At 36.1% G+C, this 6,925-nt stretch overlaps 1 non-coding gene across 1 annotated transcript; it reads right to left on the bottom strand.

Moving 5' to 3' along the window:
* Nucleotides 1–1,732: 1,732 nt before the first annotated feature.
* LOC113873919 lies at nucleotides 1,733–1,839 on the bottom strand. The gene has a single exon (XR_003505985.1). It is a non-coding gene; the product is annotated as a small nucleolar RNA R71 (small nucleolar RNA).
* Nucleotides 1,840–6,925: the final 5,086 nt, after the last annotated feature.

Below are 6,925 nucleotides of genomic sequence, written 5' to 3' on the forward strand. Positions count from 1 at the left end.
AAGCCATAGAGAAAAGCAAACTAGAATGAGATGAGTTCTCAGTCATCAAGTACAATTGCTCAAAGCTCAAAGTCCTGCGAAGAGTATGTCAAAGATTCCATACAAGAGAGATGAGATAAAAGATGTATCGATGAGCAAAAGACAAGATGTCGAATAGGATGCTTATGGTCTCTCTTTTATAGGGTCTTAAAACTCTAAAAACTTTTCATAATTAGGCTTCCCACAGATGAGCACAGTTGTGCAAGGGTATTGGCATGACCTTGCATGGGCTCGAAGCACCCCTGTGCTTGTTGAAAGGATCTAGGTGTGCTGACTGCTGCAAAGCCATGATCTTCCATCAATTTAGGCCCAAAACACACCCAAGATCCACTTGTGGCGTCTTTATACTAAACTGCACAATTAACATATAAATGAGTGTAAAATTGAAATAAAATAAAGGTTAAACATGAAAATATAGACTATGAAAGAGGGTCTAAATACACTTATTGATATGTCTATATTTTGACATACTTTTCGAGCATGTTCATACGCACTTATTATTGATTTGAATGAATTTTTACACTTATTCATACTTTTCGAGCATGTTCATACTTTGTTTATGGCTTTGTTTAGAATTACTTTAATTTCTTTCTTCAACATGAGTAGCTAAATCCATAGCTAAGGCTATGGAAACCCTTGTTCATGACTTTATGAGATTTTGATAATTAAATCTAGTTTTGGTTTCCATTTCTTATTAATGGTTATCCTACTGTGTTTGATTATGTGTTGTGAATTGGCCATTCGTAACATAACTAATTAATTACATCGTCAGACGACTATACCTTGATTAGTTAATGGATCTGTAGGATAAAATGAGACAAAGTATTAGGTGGACCAAACTAATCTTTCTCTTCCAGTTCTTATTAGATTAACAAGTTTGTAGGTTCTTCATGCTTTCTTTAATTGATATCTTGCATAATCATTGAGGATGTTAATTTAAAGGAAATAATATTAATACTGCATGACCATTGGGTATTAATAGTAATTATATGAATGATTAGTAATCATAAGAAAATCAGATCTAGAGTTAATAAGAAAAAAAACATAAAGGATTGAATGAGTAAACTCCTATGCTCGAGGTTCCCTTCTATGATTTTCACAAAGGCGTGTGTTGTGATTCTTGCTTTGAGATCTGTTGACAATTGTTCTAATTCTTGAATTTTAATGTTTAATTTCACATCTATTAAGTTCAAAAAATTAGACCAGAAAATTCTTAATAATTGGAAACCAATCCTTGTGGGCGATAATTTTGAAACTCATTTTAAAACCCCTTTATTACTTTTCGATAGGTACACTTGCCCTATAGACAAGTTTTTAGCGCCGTTGTCAGGAATTATTTTTCCAATATTAAGAAAATCTTATGTTTGGTTGATTTGAGCAATTTTTGTTTTATTTATTTTGTTTTTATTTTATAAAATTTTTAGTGTATGCTCATTCACTCCAAGTGCTCTACAACTTGTTTATTTGATCTAGAGATTGAGAGAACAACGCTTAGACAATGGAAATAAGTGAGAAAGCAAAGAATGGTAGAGGAAAGAAGTTCAATTTAGGATTACATGACGCCCACTGCTAGAGGCACTCCTGGAAGCATTGCAGCTTAAGCCGACATTGATAAATTCAACTCCACCTTTTCCCTTTTTCTGTATCTAAAAAGCTGAATGCATAGTTTGCCTCACTCCCAGCGAATTCCTCTAAGCTTATGATGGAGATATGTTGCTTCTAACAATATGAAATAGAATCCTTGTTTGAGGCATGAGAGCTATTTGGAGAGCTTTTGAGGAGTTATCCTCATCATGATTTTTTGCATGGAGACAAGTGCAGATCTTCTATAATGGTCTATCAATCACCAATAAGGCCGTAATCAATGCTGCAATAGAAGTATCCTCATAAGAAAAGATATAGATGATGCATACAAATTAATTGATGAGATGGCATCTGCTAGCTTCCAATGGCACACAACTGATTCTTATAGCATCAAGAGGAAAGAAGTTGCTTCAGTCTACCAAGCAAAGAGCAACAACCCACTGATGAATCAAATGACAGCCCTTGCAAACCTGCGAAATCTCTTACAAGTCCAGAATTTGAGCAAGATGAGGCAAACTTTATGGGCAATAATTATAAATCAGGGTGGTGCAATAACAACACAAATCCCTTGGGAAGTCGCTAAGGGAATCAAAATGCACCCTATCGCCGTTTTCACGTGCAAAACCAAGGAGAAAAGATAGAAATAAAAGAAGCTTCCAGATTTCAATCTAATTTCCAAGAATGAATGATGCAATATGTGCATAGCTCCAACAAAAGAATAGCAAAACTTGAAGCCCAAATGGAGCAACAGATTGAAAGGGAAGATAAGAGGTTCGCAAAAATCAAATTTGAATTGAGAGCCTAATCTTCTGAGATAATCTTCAAAACTTGAATCACAATTGGAGCAAATCACAAATCTCCTCAGTTAACGAGCATTGGGAACATTACCATCTCAGCCAGAACCAAATCCCAAAGAGCAAGCCAAAGCCATTGCTCTGAGGAGTGAAAAGAACCTTAAAGACATGCAGACCAACAAGGCATGCACGCTTGTGCTTACTGATAAGCACGCCATTGCTCCATCCAGCATGCCCATGCTACCTGAGCATGCATGACCGTGCACAGAGAAGCATGCCTATGAACATGTTTTCAACACGACCATGCTTCATAATGAGAAAAGTGATGATCGCTCAGATTGCATAAAGATTTGTCGCTAATTCTCATCAAAATATGCAGAACATTTATGTAGTGTAGGATGCAAGCCTAGGTTGTCTCCTATGACTTTGGTTTGAAATATGCATCAAACATGTCACAACATTAACTATGAAAGCAATTAAATAGGGGGGGTTGTATGATTCCAAATTCAATGTAAATAGTAATTAATGAAATTGTAAAACTCAATCAATAAGATGCAATAATCCTTAGTTCATTCACGTGATTCTATCCCTATTTCTCTCAACATTTAACACTCTTCCTATTCCTTTGAATTAAGTTAATTCAACAAGCGAGAATCAACCTTCAAACCCCATACGAATTTAAGCAAATTCAATGGACTCCAATCCCCTTTCCCAAGATTACGCAACCTTATAAATTAACTTAAAATTAAGCAAACCAAGTTAAGAATCTCATTAAAATGAATTAGGCTTAGTTAAGCAATGCCCCCCTCATTCAACCGTTAATTCAATTTAAAGGATTAGGAAAAAGAAATTCATGAAAAAAAGGAATTGTATTAACATTCATAACCCAAAAATTCAAGAATCCAAGTGAACTCACTAAGGATTACAAAAGATTTAGCCCTTCATCAGGATGGGTCTCACAAATACAAGATGGAAACAAAGAGAATTCAATGACATAAATGTAAAAATCAAAGGAAAGTAAAGAGAAATTGTGAATCAAACCCTAGGTTGAGTCATTGGCTGTCACCTAAAGCTACCCTAGGCTCTGGAAGTGTTCCCAAAATGTAAAAAATCTAAAAGTGTAAAAAGCTCTCTAATTCTAATTCTCAAAAATCCATTTATAGTGAAGTGGTTGTTGTCTATAGTAGCTACTATGAAAACGATACTAGCTACACGCAGCCTCCTAGTCTTGTCATTCTTCTCTGGCAGGTGATAGTGGCTACGCGCAGCGTGTGTAGCTACTATGGATTTGAAAGTGGCTACGCGCAATGCTGTATCAGTTTGACCGTTGCAGTAGTTGTCATTATGGGGTTCGAAAGTAACTACATGCAGGCCTATTGCAATCTGGGGTCTCTGTAGTGTCCACTATCACTTCTGAAAGTGATCACTTTAGTCTTCCCTCTGGATCTACCTTGCTGTAATTCCATTATCACTTCTGAAAGTGGCCATTTTCAGCTCAAATTTTCTCAAAGGCTAAAAATCCATAAAATAAGTCTAGAAATTCCTGCACAATTATTCAAATGATCAAAATTGAAAATTATATCTATGTAAATCAGTGTAAATTAACCAAAAATTAAGAAAGCTATGATATTTGACCTAAATGGAATTTTTATCTTATTTACACTTTCTAAGTTTTCTTTTTCTATTAAAGAACACTAAAAAGGCTAGTAAAAATTCAATAACATATGGATTCATCACAAGGCCATGCTTCTTCACCATCATCGCTGCCACGTGCAACGACTTCCTACTTAAAGCGTCGGCCACCATATTTGCCTTGTCAAGATGGTAAGACAACGTGAAATCATAAGACAATGTGAAATCATAGTCCTTGAGGAATTCTATCTACCTTTTTTGCCGCATGTTCAACTCTCTCTGATCAAATAGGTACTTCAAGCTTTTGTAAGCACTGAACACTTTAAACCTTGCTCCGTAAAGGTAGTGCCTCCACACCTTAAGAGCAAAAACCACTGCGGCTAACTCCAAATCATGAGTTAGATAGTTGACTTTATGAGGACGCAACTACCTTGAGACATAGGTAACCACCCTTTCGTCTTGCATTAGAACACACCCAAGTCCATGTTCAGACGCATCACAACATACATCGAACTTCTGCTCTAGATCAGGTAGAACTAACACAGGCATGAAAGTTAACTTCACCTTCAGTTCTAGAAAACTAGCTTCACATTCTCTGCTCCACTTAAATTCCTTCCCTTTACGGGTCAGCTTCGTCAAGGGTAAAGCTATTTTAAAAAATCCCTCAACAAATTTCCTATAATAGCTCGCTAGTCCTAGAAAATTGCGAATCTTCGTCACATTCGTTGATCTTGGCCATGGGCTACTGCTTCCACCCTCGAAGGGTCCACCATAATTCCATCCTTGGACACTACATGTCCCAAAAACTGAATTTGTGACAACAAAAACTCGCACTTGGAGAATTTGGCGTACAACTTATGAACGAAAGATTTGTCGCGAATCCTCATCAAAATGTAAACAGAAATTAATGTAATACTAGGATGCTAACCTAGGTCATCTCCCATGAATCATTGGATGAGTAACCAAATATCAAACATGTAGTGTGCAATGTATTCAGAAAGCAAGTAAAAAGGGGGGTTTTGTAATTTCAAGTTCAATCTACTTAAGCAGAAAATTAAATTGCAAAGTTCAATCAATAAAATATAGTAACCCCTAGTTCATTCATGTAGACTCTATCCCTATTCCTCTCAACATTTAATACTCTTCCTCTCCTCCCAGAATTGGGTTAATTTAACAAGCAAAAATCAACCTTATGTTTCCATACAAATTAAGCAATTCAATGGACTCCAATCTCTCAACCCAAGATTACGCAACCTTAGAAATAAACCCAGAATGAAGCAATTCAAGTTTAGAATCTCATTAAAATGAATTAGGTTAATTAAGCAATGTCCCCCTCATTCAACCATTAATTCAATTCAAGAGATTAGGAAGAAGAAATTCATGAAAGAAAAGAAATTATATTAACATTCAAAACCTAGGAATTCAAGAATCTATATGAATTCACTAGAGATTACAAGAAAATTACCCCTCCATAAGGATGGGTCTCACCACTACAAGATGAAAATAAAATAAGATCAAGATGAAAATCAATGAAAAGTGAAGAAGAAATGGAATTCAAACCCTAGGTTGGACCCTTGGCTATCACCCAAGGTCGACCTAGGCTTTCAAAAGTATTCTAAAAACCCTAAAATATCTAAAGGAAAAGGTTCTGCAAAAGTTCCCTTACCCTAAATGGTAAAAATCTATTTATAGTGAAGTGATCGTCGTCCATAGTAGCTACTATGCTTTCATAGTGGCTACGCGCAGTGCTCCTTGCTGTTAACCCTCTCTGGAATCTTCACTTTGGGTTCATAGTAGCTACGTGCAAGACTGGGTGACTTTGGCCTTCTTTAGAGTGTTCACTTTGGAATCACAGTGATCACTTTGGTCTGCCCTGGAGTGTTTACTATGGCCTCAAAGTAGCTGTAACACCTTATATTTCTTTCCTCAATACATGATAAATTTTCATAAAAATTAATATGGTAAAGTAAATTTTCCTTCAAAACTTTCTAATAAGGAAAAGACATTGAAATGATATAAGGTTCATAGAGTAAAATTTCATTAATTCATAAGTACTTTAGGAAAACAAAGATTCTAAAGTTTTCATCAGCAATAAAGAGGAATAGTAGTTTTACAACATTTTCAAAAGAACGCTATAGAACTGAAAATATTCATTACATAACTCAAAATAACTAAGTCCTATAGCAGTTCTCATCCATCCATGCACTATGAGCCTGGTACTATTCGTCCTGGTTTCCTGAAAAATGTTGTGTAAGGGTGAGTCTTTACCCTACCACTCATACATAACATATACATTCTTCACAAAACACATCTTATCACGATTAACGAAAAACATCATGGCATTACATATCACAAGGTTATATAAAGCATATTCTCATCTCAACGCGCATTACATTACACAGATTCACAATTTCTTTTACTTTTATCCGCGCTTACTGCGCCCTGTGGCCACAGTTATCCGATGCCTCTATCTCGAGGTCTTACACATTCATGTAAATAGTCGCCGGATGGCCCAATGCAATACGGATACAACGCATGCAATAGACGGCCCCTTAGCAAAGGTAATGGTCAGGAGTCAAGTCGAGAAATGAGTGTGTGGCCATGTGGTGATTTCGAACACAATATTCCGTGCACAATCCCGAATGTCACTCACCACCCTGCATTTCCCCAAGATATCCCATATCGTCTCCATCTTCCACTTCCCCAGTGTATCTCTGTAACTATTTACATCATATCTTTTTCCATCTCATACTCTTTTGAGCATATTCACATGTTCACATATGCCATTTATCATGTTTACACATATTTTCATTATATTTCCACATACTTTTCATCATATACATCAAACCATGGCACATTCACAATACACATCATTT

The sequence above is a fragment of the Abrus precatorius genome, unplaced genomic scaffold (assembly GCF_003935025.1).
Source record: "Abrus precatorius isolate BTA unplaced genomic scaffold, Abrus_2018 Scaffold7, whole genome shotgun sequence".
Lineage (NCBI taxonomy): Eukaryota > Viridiplantae > Streptophyta > Magnoliopsida > Fabales > Fabaceae > Abrus > Abrus precatorius.